This window comes from Manis javanica, chromosome 2 (genome assembly GCF_040802235.1).
Source record: "Manis javanica isolate MJ-LG chromosome 2, MJ_LKY, whole genome shotgun sequence".
NCBI classification, from domain to species: domain Eukaryota; kingdom Metazoa; phylum Chordata; class Mammalia; order Pholidota; family Manidae; genus Manis; species Manis javanica.
Genome location: NC_133157.1, coordinates 185382257 through 185399293, shown reverse-complemented (window position 1 = coordinate 185399293; position 17037 = coordinate 185382257). Strand labels below are relative to the sequence as shown.

Below are 17037 nucleotides of genomic sequence, written 5' to 3'. Positions count from 1 at the left end.
ATTAGAGACTGGCGGGGACTAGGTGACCCTCCTTCCCTTAGCTATCTTCCGTGCTCAGAACTCCCCCTATGTACATGGTTTAACTCCATTTGAGATAATGTACGGGGCTCCTCCACCCATAATTCGGCGAGTGCAGCTTCCCGGTGCAGAGGACCCAGCCCCTGACTATCTGAATGTGTTGCAAGCTCTTGCCAAAGTGCAGCAGGAAATCTGGCCCCTGATCAGAGCATATTACGAGGGCAAGAAAATTCCGAGCCCGGAACATAGCATAGTCCCAGGGGATACAGTATGGGTCAAAAGACACCAAGTAAAAACTCTTGGACCCAGGTGGAAGAGACCTTACGTTGTATTGTTTACCACCCCCACTGCTCTCAAAGTTGACAGTATCGCTCCTTAGGTCCATCACACCCACGTTCGGAAAACCCTGCCTCACAAGAACCTGGGTGATCACGAAGAAGAGTAGAAAGTGCGGCAGCATCCTGTGAATCCCCTGAAACTACACCTAAGCCAAAGATGAAGAAGATCCTGCTGAAAAGTGCCTTTGTATAGACTCTCAAAGAAGCTACATCGGTGAAGCTGATTCCAAGGCCCACAAGAAAACCGGGTTCGAGTCTCTCCGGGTTAAGTAACCCCTTATAGGAAATAGTGCAGGCATTCGCAGAGACTCTGAACCGCACCACTCCCTCCATCACCGATCCCTGTTAGTTATGCTATCCAGGTTCACCCCCCTTCTATGAAGCAATCAGAATAAATAGCTCCTACACCATTAACGACTCCTATCCCACTTATTGGGACAGGGGGCCGAAGAGACTTACAATCGCTCAAGTCTCAGTCGCGAGAACATGTGTAAGCTCAGTCCCGATAGTCCGGAGCCAGTTATGTTCGTCCTACACGTACAATACATAGAAGCAGGACAAGTAGATTATACCCTCCTCGAGTTAGTGGCTCTGTTTAAAGACAGGCCTCACCCCAGCCATATCCACCTCTGTGTTTAATGCTAACAGTGAGTTTTGTGTACTTGTGGCCATTCTACCATGCCTAGTATATCATTCTCATGAGACCCTCCTTTCTTATTAGGAAGAATGGCCAAACCCCCACCAGGAAAAAAGAGAAGTTATTACTGCCTTGACCGTTGGGGCCCTTTTTGCCCTAGAGATGGCAAGAGCTGGCACAGGGCTCGCAGCCCTTGTAACTCGAGAACAGGAGCTTACAGCTCTGAAGCGGGCTGTTGACAGAGACCTAGAACAACTTCGACAGACAATATCAGACTTGGAACAATCTCTTACCTCCTTAGCTGAAGTGGTCCTACAAAACAGAAGGGGCCTGGACCTCCTGTTCTTAAGAGAAGTTGGACGGTGCGCGGCCTTAAAGAAAGAGTGTTGCTTCTATGTAGACAAAACAAGTGCAGTCAGAGATCCCCTGGCCAAACTAAAGAAAAATCTAGAGAAGAGGCGTAAAGAATATGACAGTAGCAAAAGCTAGTTTGACTCTTAGTTCAAATACAAACCTTAGTGCACTACCCTTCTCTCGGCTGTTACAGGGCCACTAGTCATCCTGCTGTTATTGCTTATGATTAGTCCGTGCATAGTAAATAGGCTGCTTAGATTTGTGCGAGAAAGAGTTAACGCCGTCCAACTTCTAGTCCTTCGACAGAGATATCAGGCCCTAGATGCCGCTGTGGAAGATTCCTCAGTCTAATCAAAAAAAGGGGGGAATGTAGAGGAATGCAGAGAACAGGGCAGAGCCACCCAGTTTTAGTAGAAACTACGTGAGGCTAACATTCCTGGAGCCTGCCCTAAGTTAGATAACTAGAAGTAAACGACACCCCTGGGGTCGAAACTCGTGATAAGTCACATAGGAATGCTTGTGCAAAGGTCAGGCACCTGGTGTGTCCCTTTTCCAATTTTATTGGCCAAAGTATAGAATGTGTTTCAAATTCATTGGTGGAGGTAATGTGCGGGCTCTGGTGCAATGACTGTAGAAATCCCATATAAACCATACCTAAAGTTGCTTGGGGGTCAGCAGCTCGGACTCAGCCTGCGTGTCAGGGGAGGTGCTGTCGACCCCAGCTTGCTGGCTGAATAAAGACTTTGCTTGAATTTTCATCTCCGTGTCCGTGTGGCTTGTTATCTGAGAAACCTCGGAGTCCTGGACCCTAACATGTTGACCTTCTGACCAAATGTCAGGTGGAGGACCATCTGCTTCTGGACCACAGCAGACTGGGTAACTGAAACCAAGGAAAGGGAAACCACAGGTGGGGGTGGGCTGGGGAGGGGTGCTACTATAGATATCCATATTAATCTGGATTTTCTTCATATACTTCAACTAAAATCACTTGTCATAACAAACTGAATGTAAATGCAGATTTGAGAATCCAGCTGTCTTCTATTAAACCAGATATTAAAGAGATTTACAAAATGTTAAACAATCATTAAGATTTTTGTTTGTTCAGGAAAATATAATGTTACTTATGTTAACGTGTAGTGGGTTTGTTATTACTACTTTAAAACAAATTACTAAGTATTTCATATATGTCCATTCTAATTTCCAATATAATAAACATTGATAGATAAAACCTACCTAATTAAAACTTCTTTAGAATCTCAGTAATTCTTAAGAGTGTAAAAGAATCCTGAGACTTAAAGCTTGAGAACCACTACTCTAGGCCTACAATCACTTTTTCAGTCGTGTGCCTGGTATTTGCACTTGGACATTCCATCAGCATCTTGATGCAGCTTGACTAACAGACAGTATATACTCGTCAGTCCCGCTCACCTTCACTCCACTCCTCCTGACATCTCAATTTCTGGCCTCATCATTTACTCTCTCAGACATCTGGACTCAAAATCTCAATCCTCTCTAACTTCTCCCCTACAATTTTTACTCAGGAATGTCTGCAGAAGCACGCATGTCTTCCTTTCCATCCCCACTGCACCTGCCTCTCATTGCCCATCTCCACCATCCTGCTTCTGCTTCCCTAGGCTACCCTGTGCTCTGCTCACAAGCCAGTCGTCAGTCCCAGCACCACCATGCCAGGCTGCTGCTCAAATACCAGCAATGGAGTTCACTACCCACAGGAGCAAGTCCAGACGTTTTTATCTGAATGCCAGTGGACTGTGCAGCAGTGACCAACCTTCATTGTCTCCTCCAGGAGAGCAGGGTGATGGCAAACCATGGTGGTCAGGATGTAGGGTGGAGGCGGGAGGTGGGTTTCTTCACTCCACATGCCAAATAGTTCTGCATCTCTGTTTCAGTTCTGCCAGGACAGACCATTGCAGGTATAGCAAGTATGACACTTTCCCACCCATAAACTCATATAATTATAGGATTTACCCTTTCCTCTTCTTTCTCCCTGGGATCAGTTCTAAATTGCAGGGCTTGTGGAACAGCATGATGTTGGTGGGGAAAGGCAAACTCTGCTTGTTTTTGATCTGTCCTAGTCTGGCTTCGGTTGTGCAGTGCAGCATGGGGGCTGGAGGCGGGTACCGCCACTGTGGTCTCTAGTCCTGACCCTCTGGGGAGGCTTTCCCACAGCCTTTGCTTCCATGAAGGTCCCAGTGCTGGCCAACCACACATAGATCACTCCTCCTCCTCGCTGATGATTTTACTACTACTACTACTAGCTAATATTTATTGTACTAAAATTATATTTAATATTATTGAAGAATAATATTTTTTGTATTATTATGGGACAGACTTCATCCTGGAGGCTTTTTAGTTTTTATCTCATTTAATCAGAGAAGAATAAAAGATAAGTAGGAATGTTATCTCCACTTTGGAGGCAAGGCTCAGAGAACATAAATAATTTGCCTAAATTAACAGCTAAGTAGCAGAACTAGACTGCACACCCAGATCTGTGTGAGTCCAGTGTTCATGCTCTTAGCCACTCATTGTGAAATTCTTCCTCTTCTGGAATTCCCTGCAACTGTCCTCCTCTCCACATTGCTTATATGACTCTTGTGTCCTGGTGCTGGTCAGGGGTTAAAATTAAGCAGTTGTGTGTGCTCTGGTATACCGCAGTCAACTGTTCATTCCATCAGCCAGAGTAGAGGTTGGAAGCTGCCTTAGCCCCTGCCCTCCGGAAGCTCACACTTCGCTGTTCTGAGTGGTTAGCTCTGAAGGCTTCAGGACTGCTAGCGTGGACGCTGACTACTGAAAACAAGAACCACCACCGTTGTTGCATAAGGCCCCCAAGCCAATCAGTGAAGCTCGGCTAAGAGTCAAGCTGAAGGGCTGTGCTGACTCTGCTCTGAGGCTTTTGAGGAGTCCTGTAGACTTCCCCAGAGGCAATGCCTGCAAAGGGAACCTCAGTCCACTAATGATACAGAGAGGCAGAAATGGACTGGAAGCCAGAAGGAGGCAAGAGGCAGCAGAGGCAGGCAAAGCCCTGGTCCTGGGCACGATGGCCGATTCCTGGCGAAGGCTCTCCACAATGCTGCCTCACAGAGAAAAGTGTCATCCAGCGAGAGTCCTGTCTCTCCCCATTTTGTGCCAGCTTCTCCTAAAGGTCACTTGTCAGAGAGCCCAGGAGGAAGGAGGGGAGGGAGGGATGTTAGTAGGCTGATTTCATTGTGGTTTAGCTGGTTTCTGTTTAAGTAAATAAATAGGGCTGGAGTTCTAACTAGTGTTTACATGGCAGTGAAATCTACCCTGTTATCCCAAGTGACAGCAGATTCTAATATAAACAGGATAGTGCCACATCTTCCAAAGGACCTGGTGATCAAGAGAAACAAGGATACATGTTCCCTTGTCTGGAAAGAGGCCTGTGAAAGTGGACTCAAGAGTCCAGATTGTGACCAAAGCTAAAGGATGTGGAGGCAGCAAACAGGCTTGGATAAACACAGCAATGAAGAAACAGAGTCAGTTCTCAAATAACTGTGAACACTTATCACTCGGGGGCCCTTAGGTTGTAATGAGCTTTGGGTGACTGAAGATAAAAAGCAGTCTATTGAAAGCCTGTGGTCAGTTCAGAGAATCACAGGAAAAGGTCTCAGCAGGAACAGAAAGTAGAGGGCAAGGTTCTCACCTTCTTGCTTGGGATCATGTGCTCCTCTTTGGCTGGGAGTGGGACACCTTGAGTGACAGCCTCACCAAACCTGCATGCAAGGGATGGGGGCTGTGTCTCCACGGGGAACAGACACACAGGTGCTGTGCAAGGGTGTCCACATGTGTATTTATTTACTCACCTGAGGAGGTACAGGTAGGCTCTCACTGGAGTGAATTTTGTAGCAGCACTGGTCGTTAGAATTGAGATAGGAAATATTAGAAACAGGAATAGAGGACATGCTAGAGGAGGAAAGAGATGGGAGGCAATGCCAAACAGAGCAACTTGAAGGCTTAAGGTATGTGTGTGAGGGAGGGGAGAGCTACTTCTCATGTTCGCTCTCCTTCAGTTTCCTTGTACAACTTGGGGAAGGTATCCCAGCCAGCTATGCCTGAGGGAAGGCACTATTGCTAACCATAGATAAAAGATAAATATGGAAGAAATAAATGGAAAAGAGAAATTGTGAACCACAGCATAAAAGCTAGCCTATGTTTAGCTATACAAGGAAGAAAAGAAATTTCTTCAGTCATACATAGTTTCTTTTCATTCTTGCACATATTTTAGAAAATCCACAGCTCTATTTAAGAAAGAAATAAAACTGAAACTTCTAATAAAGAGTTAAAAAAGATAATATTAGAGATAAAATATTCAGTAAAATCACAAACACATGAACTCCTGCAATAAATTAGCAAGTCAGAAAGAGAACAAATGGCACAGACACTCACAGAGAATAAGGGAGGTGGTCGCAGTGCTCAGAGACAGACCCACAGATAAGCCTAGAAGACTGAAAGGCTGAATTAAGAATACATCTGAAATCAAGACCAGAGTTCTACAGTGCAGCAGAGGCAAATATACCCTTGAACAGAAGGCTGGGGATCTCGATTCATTCACTCAGCAAACACCTACTGAGCTCCAGCTATGTTGTCCACACCACGCCTTGTCTTGAAAAGATATCACCATATCACCACTGACTCAAGGAATCTATATGGACCACCTTACCTTCTATGCTGAAATTCTTCAAAGACCTAACTAACCACAAAAATATGGCAAAATAGTAATGTTCACAAGTTTTAAAAAATTTCCTGTGCAACCTGTTTGACTCATCACTTGAAAAAGGCAGCACAAAAGTTGGAAACACCATACAGAATTTCAAATCACATTTCACATCAATTTTTAAAAATTTTCTAATGAAAAAAACTCTTAAAGCTTACCAACTCATTATTCTTCCAACAGAAAAGACAGAACCTGTATTCAAAAATCATGTTTCTATCATGGTAATAAACTATTTTAAAAAGTTAATGTATTAGTTGGAAAAATATAACAAAACATGAAGCAGGTTCAGAATTCAGAAAGATCTATAGTCTTGTGGGTTGTTTTGGAGAGAAGGATAGGGTAAGAGATTTTCTGGATTTTGTCCAGGTCAGATCTAGTTCAAACTTCAAAGGGAGAACAATATTGTTATTTGAGTTCACTTTCAATCAAATTAAAATATCAGTTTTCTACTTTGGGTTTAGTTCAATTCCCTGCTGAGAGCTGAGAATGTCCTTTAGTAGAAGAAAAGATGCCAGAGCAATTATATTTAACTCATTTTGTGACCCCCCTCCACCCCACCCCTCTATAAACTGAGTAAAGCCAAGGGCTTTCAGATTCACAGAGCACTGAAGCACTTGGAAATCCTCCAGTCCACAGAATACCTGGGCTCTAGGACGCATGTGGCCCAATAGCCCTTCTGAGTTCATACCTTACTCCAATGAGGGACAGGAGGTACGCCAGGCTCTGCTGGGGTCCTTGGATGTTGACTGGCCATGGGTGAGAAGGCTAAGCAAAGGGGGAGGTAGGTTATGGGAAAGCTGACACTTAGCATCGAGAAGGAAGCCGGGGTGTGAAATAGAGTCAGTCCTGTACTGGGAGAAAGGTCCAGACAGGCATGAAAATGCCTGATTCCTACTCTTCATTCCTAGAGACCCTGACAAAGAAACTCAGTGTCCAGAGAGAAGACCGAGTAACAGAGAGAAAACAGAGGAACTTAAGCAACAGAAAAAGGGCAGTCATGGGAAACTCCTGCTCCTTTCTCCCCGCTTGCTGTCCCACGTGCTGATGTATCATCACGAGCTTGCTGAGAGGGGCTGGCCTAGCGTGGCTGCCTGCCCACCCTGCCCCTTGACTGTTTTTGCCATCAACACCCACACCCCTCCTTGTGTCTGCCTGGCCCTTGCCTTGCCCCCTGGCTTCCTGACAGGAGCAGCTCAAACTCTGCTCAAAATGACAACCACCCCCTTTCCACCTTTAAAAAAGAGGGATTAAAAAAAAAAAACACGGTTGATCAGGTGTTGAGAGGACCTACAGAAAAGTGCCTTAAAGCAACAATCACTGCAGAAATGCAAGGAATGCACATTAAGCATTCTGGGCCCGTTTCTGTCTCCCAACAGACTACAAGAACAGATATGAATAATGCTTATCACATGGTTTGGTTTATAAACTATTCTATGTAGTTCTAATCACACTATTACTACTAGTAGTAGCAGCATTTATTGTCAGGCGCTTTGCCTAACACTTTACATGACATTTCAATTAGTCCTCACAAGAACCCAATGAAGACACTACTCCCATTTACAGAGAGGGCACTGATATTTATTTATAGTCCATTCTTTAGCCATTGATTTAAAATGGTACATTATCATAAAGTCAATTGCTGTATATGTCTGTTTTTAACTCTCTTTCTATTCCATTGATGTGTTCAATTATTTTTATGTCACTACCAAAGCCTATTATCATGGCTGTTTTTTCTCTATATTTTCCTGTTATCATTTACACTTTTTTTCAAAAACCCCTTTTTTAAAAATACACTTTCCTTACATTTTTATATTTTAATTTTACTTAGTTTGTTGTCTAGGGAATAAACCCTCATGGGACTTGAAGTAAGCACAAAAGACACAAGAGGGTAATAAGCACTGTTTAAATTTCCATCCTCTGTATCATTCAATTCTCCCTCAAGGGACAACTGATGTTAACAGTTTAGTATCTACTCTTCTACAAATAGTCCATATATCTGAACTTTAAGTTTATCAAGTTCTACCAAAAAATTCAATTATTCATTTTGATTAGAATTGAATTGAATTTATAATTTAATTGGGGGGAAAATTAACATCTATATAATAAGAAATCTTCAGCAGCTAGAATCCTTCCATTTCTTTTTGGCCTTCTCTTATGTCCTTCAATAAATGTATATAATTTTATTCATAACTTGCGTATTTGTGAAAATTTGTATGCCTTAGTAGTATTTTGTGTGTATGGCAATAATGAATGGAATTCTAAGGTGTAAACTTTGTATCTTTCTTATTAGTCTAACAATTTCTAATAATTTCTCATTGGACCATCTCTTACATTTTCTATCTAGACATTGATACTGTTTACAAATAGTAACAGTTGAATCCTTTCTTTCAATCTTTAAACTACTTTCCTTGCACCAACTGTATTGATTTAGTAAGACTTTTAGCCAACTCCAGTGAACAGTAGCAGAGGTAGAAAACAATACCATCTTTTCCCTGCCTTTGTGGAAATACTTTCATACCACTAAGTATCACATTTACTGTGTTCTCAGTAACTAAGTTTCCATCTATTCTATCTACTAAGAGTTTTTAATAGCAATGTTATTGAATTTAATCAAACATTTTTCAACATCTACTGAGATACTCAAATGGTTTCCTTCCTTTTAATCTATTAACATACTGAATTATATTAATAGAGTTCCTGATATCAAACCACTTTTGCATCTCTAAAATTGAACTTACTTGGTCACCACGCATTCTTTCAAAAAATATTTTTTCAGTATTTTTTTGTGTTGATGTTCCTAAGTGGGATGAGGACTTTAATTCTGAAGGCTTTTCAATAGCAGGCTAAGGGTTTCTTTGCTGAGGAAGTCTAGGGAACAATTAAGATTTGATTAATGTTTTACCACCTTTGAAAATCTTATTGTGGCCAGTCCAGTGATAAAACTTTATCTTTAGTTAATTGTCTGGGTCTCTTCTCTGCTCTCTATTGCTGAATGTTTGACTTTGTCTTATTCCAGACAGTGTTCAGTGACTATTGTGGCTGCAAAATCTTTCCTTCTCTCTTTGTATTGAAAAGGATACATTCTATATTGACTTGCAAACATTTTAATTGGAAAACAATCTAATTGGAAACTGTTGTTTCATTCATGCTTTCATGCCATGTGTTTTTACACAAAAGTAGCTTACCAGGGAGTGGGGAGCTATGTGGGTAACAATTCTACTGGGAAAAGCAGAGGGTCTGCAAAGGCCCCTTCATAATATAACATATTATGTTATAGCTGTAACATAATATATGAGCATGGGCAGGGTACCAGAGGTGCCAGTTTTTCCAGGAATGCCCACGTTTTTAGGATCCTGTTCCATTATCTAAATACATGTCGGTGTGCTTGTCCTTTGTTTTCCTAAAAACGTCACTTTGGCAGAGGAAGTCCAGCGAAAATTCATCAAGTATGCCACAAAGCCTAAGATTTGCTGAAGAATTTAGATTCTCAAAAAGCCTCAAGAGGAAACGTGCTAAATGACCAGATGAGTGAGTCCCTCCCACGAGCCTGGGAACAGAAGTCATGTGTGCCACTCCCAGGGGTCTCCCTTAAAACAGTCAGTTATACAGTCTTCACAACACATTTTCTACATCCCCAAAAAGTAGAAGACAGAGGTAGAAAAGAAAGACCACAGATCACACATCTGTCCCTCAGTCTCCTGGCCTAAAAGGGTTAAGTTCTGTGTTTCTCTTCAGGGCGATTCTAACCGTAAGGGTCAGTCATACCCCGGCAGGTAGAGACCAGGGACCAACCGTTTTAACCCCCTCCTATGTTTGGGGCCGTGCCCACTGTGTGCGTGCTGGGACGGGACAGGACCCACTTTTCACTTAGGACTGTTCCTCACACATGAGAGACCAAAACTTAGTCCATGCATGTCCCTGCTGGCTCTAAAGTAGGAGACCTAGAAAAACAGGAGAAGTTTAATTATCAGCTGGAGAGATGAATAATGATTGTACAGTAGTTAAACATGTATTCGAAGACAAAGACAAGAAATTAAGCAGACATAGTCAGACATAGTGAAAAAAAGTTGAAGGGGAAAAAAATCTAAATTATAAACACAAGGGAAAATTCCAATATCAAGCTAACTGGATTATTGCAAAACATTTAAAGAATCTCAGCAGGGCTCCTGCTTCTCTGCAAGTCAGATCAAATACACATTTTTAACTTTCATTATAGCAAGGAAACCTAAATGTTGGTTAAAGTTTAAAGGGTAGACTCCCTGGGTTGGCACATTAGCAAAAACCTCCAAGGAGAAATCACATACAGAGGCACAAGTTGAAAAAATATAAATAACTGACATAAATTTACAAAGTAATGAAGCAAATGAAATTTTTAAAAATAAATGATCTTTTCAACAAATGGTGCTGAAACAACTGGACATCCACATGCAAAAAAAAGGAATCTAGACACAGAATTTATACCCTTCATAAAAATTAACTCAATATGGATCATAGACATAAATGTAAAACGCAAAACTATAAAACTCCTAGAAGATGACACAGGAGAAAACCAAAACAACCATGGTTATGGTGATGACTTTTCAGCTATATCATGAAAGATATCATTGATAAGCTGGACTGTATTAAAATTAAAAACTTCTGCTCTGTGAAAGACACTGTCAAGAGAGTAAGACAAGCCACAGACTGGGAGAAAATATTTGTAAAAGAATATCTGACAAAGGACTGTTACCAAAATATACAAAGAACTCTTAAAATTCAACAATAAGAAAACAATTTGATTTAAAAATGGACCAAAGACCTTAACAGACTTCTCACCAAAGAAAATACACACATGGCAAGTAAGTAGATAAAAAGGTGCTGCACGTCATATGTCACCAGGAAATGCAAATTTAAGCAATGAGATGGCACTACACACCTATTAACACAAGCCACAGATGCACGTGGGATACACACATGATTTTAAATTTTGATAGCCTCATTAAAACATGTGAAAAGAAGCAGGAAACATTAATTTTAATATATTTTATTTAATCCAATGTATCAAAAATATAATTTCAATATGCAGTCTGAAAGAATTATTAATACAATAACTTACTGTTTTTTACTAAGACTTCAAAGTTGGGTGTCTATTTTATGCATACAGCACATCAGCTCTGGCCACATTTTAAGAGCTCAGCAGCCATGTGAGGCAGGGGTGTCCCATTGGGCAGCGACGATTAAAACAAGGATGCTGGGGAACAAAACTTCCACTGATGTTTTAAAATGTAGCCTTGAACCCTACAAGCCCGGAAGGTAATATGGCCATAGGGAGGAGGCCTGGGGAAGGAGAAGGTGGGCAGGGGATAGGCGGCAGCGTCAGGATGGGGAGGGAATCGGCCACCCTGCTCTCCTTGACAGCTCCTGAGACTCTACCTCACACCACCAGAGTGCCCGGCAGGCTGCCTGGGCTGGGCAGGTGTCAGAGGACACAGAAGCTAGCAAGGGGTCAGGCAGAACTGCTGCCTCCCGGCGGTCCCATCCCAGTGGGACAGGAGCAGAAGGCCAAATGTGCAGTGTTCCCCTCAGCCCCATCGCCATCCAGGGCTTGGGAAGGCTGCAGCTGCTCCTCAAGGTGGTGGGGCCTTGTTGCCAAACACAAACAGCCAAAAGGGTGACTTTACAGCGTCTCTACACCCATCAACCTAAAAGGTAATTGCCCTTTGAGGAAGCTAGCCCTTGTTTCAGATCTTGCCATCAAAGGGCCTCAAGACTCCCTACCAAGTACCCGCCAGCTTCCTCCCCTTTTTACTGGAGGGGAAGCAGGCAGCGAAGCCACAGCTGACTATAAACAGTTGAGTCAGGCAGGAAGCCAGGACTCACCCACCTGATTAGCATGACAGTGGAAGGCTGTTAAGTAAACCTTATCCTTCCTGGTTGAGCAATGTCACATTCCACCCTGGGCAATGATTCAGATCCTTGCAGTTCACCCTTATAACCACCTTTTGACAGAAGACCTCGAAGGGATTACTTAGGGAGAATGAACGTGATCTAAATTCTTCCTAATGAATCATGCTTATGGTATTGGCTAATAATTCTTAAATTATGCTTTACCATTATTGTTTTTGTCTCTTTTCTAGCTATCACTCCTAGCTATCAGTTCTGTTATCTGATCCCTGCTGGTTCCAATCTATTTCAAATCTTCCAATTCCTATTGGCTGACGACTAAACGCCAAATACCTATGGCTTGTAGAAATGTGTGCAGACTAAGAGTTAATACGCCCTGAAGAATGATCAAACGTCCTCTCAGCAATGCATAAGTGCTTGGGCTTTATCACAACTATTAGCTGCTCAGAAATTTTTTTTTCAAGGTGATTTTTTCCCTAAAGGTTCACTTATCTATAGATAATTGAGGAGTTCCTTTATTGATTAGTAAACATTACTTTCCTAGGTTATACCAAGTTTCTCTGCCTTTTATTTTATATAGTCTTTTAGGATATTGGAGAAAATTATTCCAGTTTAGGATCCAAGCTTAGGAAACTTCGGGAGAACACACAGAGCTGGTATTATTTGCTGTATCAAATGTTCTTTTTCACTAACCTCTGGGCACATGTACAAATATTCTTAAAGAAAGCATTCATAGCTTATTATCTACCAAAGGAAAAATGGAAACCAAACCTGCTTTCACTCACACCTACTTTGTAAAAATATATTCATACAGTTTTCTTGCTGTGAAAATGGGAGGTATGGTCTCCAGCTGGCATCAGCGGCTGCCGCTGAGCATAGTGGTTGTTTTGGTGGAATCAGAGGTCCGTCTGTTTCCTCATCCTTGGGAGCGTTCCTCCTGTGCCCATAGCTCTGTGAAACCCTAAATCCTGTGAGATCTGGACAAGCCTCATTCTCAATAGAGAAGCAAGTGTCCTTGCTCCGAAACTTCAGAGTGGGGCAGAACAAGGCTTCCCTGCGGAAGGGAACCCAGGCACAGAGCTGGAGGCAGCATAGAAAATGGAGGGCAGAAAGCTTACAAAGCTTCTCCTCCTAGAAATGGGGTGAGAGGACAACGGTTGAGACAGATGACCCCAGCACCCCAAATAGCTTTGCTGCCATAGACTGGGATAGGAGATGGGGGGAAAGGGATCTGACCTTTCGGGACTTCCTAGGCAGTAAATTTCCGCAGTGAACTGCTGAAAGGTGTGGCACCGGATCACAGTATGCAGAGGCTGGACTCTGAGGACAGCAGATAGACCTGCACAGGGAAACCAGTGCTCACCAAGAAGCCCTTTTCATCCTACGAAGCCTACTTCTTTCTCAGAGGCACAACCTCCTCAGCACTGGGGAGACATCTGAAAGCACATAGCAATACTTGCTCCACGGATAAGCCATAAAGAAGCACCTTTCTAGGAGTCTGTGATGGCAGGGTGAAGCCTCAGGTGAGAAAGCAGGTGTAACAAGGTACAGCCCTGCTCCATTTCTGACTCACATTTTCACTATGTTCTCTGGCTTCACTATGCCTCAGCTTCTCCACTTGTCAGATGTGGAGGGCGGGGGTTTGTTTGTGTGGTAAAATTCCCTGAAATCTTTTGCTGAAAGGTTCTTCAAAAGGGCAAGATATTATAATTATCCCTTAACTATTCAGGATGGGGTTGCTATAAATAAGGTCTGGAATGGGGTCACAATGTCATATATGTGTTTACAACAATAAATGGGGTGTGTAATGATCCAGGGAAAGCTTGTCAGAATCCTTTGGTAGGACAAGCATTCAGGGAAGCTGAGACCCCGTCCTCCCAAGGGTGGAATATCCCCTGTGCATGCACTTTCAGCAGAGAGTGTCCTTCATCCTAGGGCACTGCCTTTCAGTGTGACGTGCCCATGGCCACTATAGGTTAGACATGTGCTGGCAGATCAAGGAGACTGGTCAAGAATATAATTTATACTGACATAGTGTGCACATGTGTGTGCACATGAAGGCACATTCTTGCCAAATCTGAATATGCCTTAAAAAATACAAAAAGTACTTATGAAAATGTAGTGTAGGCAAACCCCCACTAAGTCAATTCTAGGATGGTGTGTTATAAACATAGTGGTGGCCAGTGGAAGGGCAGACAAGGGGTCCCTGAACCTTGAGCTATAAAATGGAAGGCTCTTGGGCATGTGGACTGTGGCATATTCTGAAAGGCAGGGTCTCAGGGCATCACACTGATATTGAAAGGGTAAGAGCACAAACACTGGCAGGGGCAGGATTTCAGTAATGCTGATACCTCGCCAACCGGGAAGGGATGGCCGGAGCAGGGCAGGGGGGCTGATTCGGGAGTAAACACGGAAAGGAGGTGTGTGACATTCGTCGGTTATCACAGGACACCCTGGAGGACATATGTGAGACTTATCAGGGATAGCCAAGTGCTCAGTTTTACCCAAGTAAAATACTGAGGTTTTTAATCTACTTTCATCTGGAATGCAGAGTTAAGGGATAGGAGGGTGCTTCTTAAAAAAAGATTTAATTATTGGCATGAGCATAAGAAATACATCAAAACTTGCTCTCTCCCCCTCTCTGTCCATCACCCTCAAACCTCTTCCCTCATTATTCTTGTTGATTTAGGTGATTAAACTTACCATTTTAGGTGCCTGGTACAGAGTAGTGGTTCAACTGATACTCAATGAATGAATGAAGAAGAGCATTCTAATTTTCAGACGCACCCTGAAGCAGCCGGGGAAGGGGTGTTGAGTTCATGCTCTGACAGATCAGCAAAGGAAAGGCAGTTGGGAGAGACTCTGTGGCCTGTGGATCCTCCCTGGCCTTCTGCCCCTGCTCTCTCAGCTGGGCCTGGCTCCACCACTACCTGCCTTGTCCAGAGCCGCTAAGCCCTAGGGAAGGGGCATTAGTGCTGCTTGACTGGGAACTATCCTGGACTCAGAAGCCCTGGAAGGCACAAGCTAGGTTTCCTGTCATTCCATGCCTCCCTGGGGTAACAGGGGCACTAAAGACTCAACGTCTTGTGGGAATCGCAGATGAGGATGGGCAGCAGTCCCCAGATCCCTGGTGAACCGCGCGTGAACTTCCCAGACAGCAGAGGGAGGTGGCCTGCAGCTTGGGTCTTGGAGTCAGGCTGCCTGGATTTGAATCCCAGCTTGACCACGCACTAGCTAGGCATTCTTGAGCAAGGTCTTAAACATTCTGAGCTTTAGGTTCCTCATTTATAAATGGGTTTAATAATAGTACCGACTTTATCAAGTTATTATGAGGTCTAAGTGAGAAAATCCATGAAAGGCCTCTTAGTGCAATGCCTAGAACATAGTAAATATTCAACAAGGCTAACTATTGTATTATGTTCCATGATTGCTGCTAAATGGTCTCCTACTCATGCTCTGCAGGTGTTGATGGGTCTGTATCATAGTTATGTTTATCCATCTACCCATTCTTTGAGCAACCATTCCTGAGGATCTATGATTTTTATGTCAGATGCTAGGCACAAACTGTGGGATACCAATATGAATCAGACGTGGATCTTGCCCTCAAACAGCTTGGTGTTTTTCTCTCAACACTTTACCTATTTCAGTCCATTCTCTTCTTGTTTGAATGGTTTCTGAAGAAAAATTATATATAATTTTTACCTTTGCTCCTTTATGGGTAAGATTATTTTCGTCTGGCTTTTTTTCCATTTTTTTAATCTCTGAGTTTCTCTAGTCTGAGAATGATATGTCTAGATGTAGTTTTTGATGTTTTTTTTTTTGCTTTTTATTCTGCTTAGAGTTCTCTGAGCTTCCGGGATCTGTGGTTTGGTGTCTAACATTAATTTGGGGAAAATTCTCAGTGAGTATTGTTTCAAATATTTCTTCTATTCCTTTCCCTCTTTCTTCTCCTTCTGGTGTTCCCATTATGCATATGTTATACTTTTTGTAGTTGTATCAGTTCTCAGAAATTCTGTTCTGGTGTTTTTTTCCCAGTCTTTTTCTCTTTGCTTTTCAGTTTGGGGAAGTTTTTACTGAGATAGCCTCAAGCTGAGCTATTCCCTCCTCAGCCATGTCTAGTTTACTGCTAACTCCATCAAAAGCGTTCTTCATTCTGTGTTTTGTTTTGTGTTGTTTCCTGTTACAGTGTTTTAGATCCCTATCATTTATTTTTTATTCTTAGATTTTCCAACTCTCTGCTTACATTGCCCTCTGTTCTCGCAATGCTGAGTTTATCCACTAGAGCCCTTATCATATTAAGCATAGTTGTTTTAAATCGCAGGTCTGATAATTCCAACATCTCTGCTGTAACTGAGTCTGGTTCGGATGCTTGCTCTGTCTCTTCAAACTGTTTTTGTCTTTTACTATGCTTTGTAATTATTTTTCTTTTATGGCCAGACATGAGGTACCGGCTGAACGAAACTTCTGTAAATAGGCCTTTACTGATGTGGTGGTGAGGTGGGGGAAAGGGAAGTGTTCTAAGTCCTACAATTGGGTCTCAGTCTTTTCGTGAACCTGTGCCTTAGGATCGCGACCTTCACAAGTACTTCTCAGGGCTCCCCCCACGCAGGTGGGCTGGAGGGGCTGGGACTGGATACCTCCCTTCTCCTGGGTGAAAAGCTAAAGCAGATAGAGTTGTGTATTTCTCCTCTCCCAGGTCACTAGGGTCTGATAAAACCCCAGCAGGTGAGACTCTGGTTAAATCATTGCTCTTGAGAGCAGACCTTGTTAAGAACAGAATGCTCTGGAGTATTTCAAAATAGCTCCTTTCCCCTTCACCAGCCAGAGCATGAGGGAATTTTTTTCCAGTATTCACTGTGAGAATCTGGCGGAACCCCAGGAAGTAAAACTCATGAAAGTGAGCGAGTGTCCTGAAGACTGGGTCCCCCTGTAGTGTTTAACTCCCAGAATTGTCCCCACCCAGCCCCCAGCGATCCTCTGCTAACGGCCCAGGCTCCTGCCCGGCACTGCCTCCCATGAGGCTTCTGCTTGGTGGCTGCGATTCTCTGACTTTGCCT

General features: G+C 43.0%; 1 long non-coding RNA gene across 2 annotated transcripts; it reads right to left on the bottom strand.

The window, feature by feature from the left end:
* Positions 1 to 1934: 1934 nt before the first annotated feature.
* Positions 1935 to 5839, bottom strand: LOC118967836 (uncharacterized). 2 transcript variants are annotated; one of them, XR_012124190.1, is made up of 3 exons: positions 5187 to 5839; positions 3134 to 3256; positions 1935 to 2227 (listed from the first exon to the last, which is right to left on the bottom strand). It is a non-coding gene; the product is annotated as an uncharacterized lncRNA (long non-coding RNA). The 2 variants fall into 2 exon arrangements; XR_005055105.2 differs by lacking the exon at positions 5187 to 5839 and adding an exon at positions 5027 to 5096.
* Positions 5840 to 17037: the final 11198 nt, after the last annotated feature.